At 44.2% G+C, this 903-nt stretch overlaps 1 non-coding gene across 1 annotated transcript; it reads left to right on the top strand.

Annotated features, from left to right (window-relative positions):
• Nucleotides 1-479: 479 nt before the first annotated feature.
• Nucleotides 480-584, top strand: LOC144218286 (U6 spliceosomal RNA). The gene has a single exon (XR_013331099.1). It is a non-coding gene; the product is annotated as a U6 spliceosomal RNA (small nuclear RNA).
• The last annotated feature ends 319 nt before the right edge of the window (nt 585-903 follow it).

Here is a 903-nt window from a genome sequence, read left to right as displayed (position 1 = left end):
CTGCCAATCAACTTCCACATAGCTGGATCTCAAAAATGTCTGAAGCAGCTCCAAAACCACCTAATACAAGAGAAAATGTGACTAGGGAAACTAGTGCAAGGGGGCAGCAATTTTAAAATTTTTTAATGTTTTATTTATTTCTGAGAGAGAGAGCATGAACAGGGGAAGGTCAGAAAGAGAGGGAGACACAGAATCTGAAACAGGCTCCAGGCTCTGAGCTGTCAGCACAGAGCTGGATGCAGGGCTCGAACCCACGAACCATGAAATCATGACCTGAGCCGAAGTCAGATGCTCAACCAACTGAGCCACCAGGCACCCCGACAGCAATTTTAATCATTTGTGGTTTGGCACCCCGACAGCAATTTTAATCATTTGTGGTTTAAATATATTTTGCGAGGGGTGCCTGGGTGGCTTAGTCGGTTAAGCGTCCGACTTTCGCTTAGGTCATGATCTCGCGGTTCGNAAGGAGGCTCGAGGGGGCTGACTTTGGTCACACGTATAATAAAATTGGAAAGACACAAAGTAGATTAATAAGGCCCCTGCACAAAGATGAGATACAATGTTGTGAAGCCTTACATAATAAAAAGGAAAAAAAGGGGGAGACAGGAGGGAGGAAGCTGTTGCATTAGTAACGAAAAAAAGATGAGGCCTGAATCAGGATAGCTGCAACGGGGGTAGAAAAGGATTAGATAAGTGAGATATTTTGGATGTTGAATAGGCAGGGCTTGGGGACTACCTGAAAATAGTAGGTGAATGAGTGAAGGGAGTGAGTTCATTTCTGGGTTGTGTGTCAAGAGTGGATTATGGTGTCATTAACTGAACTGGAGTGCACAGAAGGAAAAACAGGTTTGGTGGGGAAGAAGAGACTAAATTCAGTTTGGAGCACATTGAGTTAAAGTGTGT

The sequence above is a fragment of the Crocuta crocuta genome, unplaced genomic scaffold, assembly GCF_008692635.1.
Source record: "Crocuta crocuta isolate KB4526 unplaced genomic scaffold, BGI_CrCroc_1.0 scaffold1531, whole genome shotgun sequence".
Classification (NCBI taxonomy): Eukaryota; Metazoa; Chordata; class Mammalia; order Carnivora; family Hyaenidae; genus Crocuta; species Crocuta crocuta.
The sequence above is the reverse complement of the archived record's forward strand: the minus strand, read 5'-3'. Positions and strand labels throughout refer to the sequence as shown.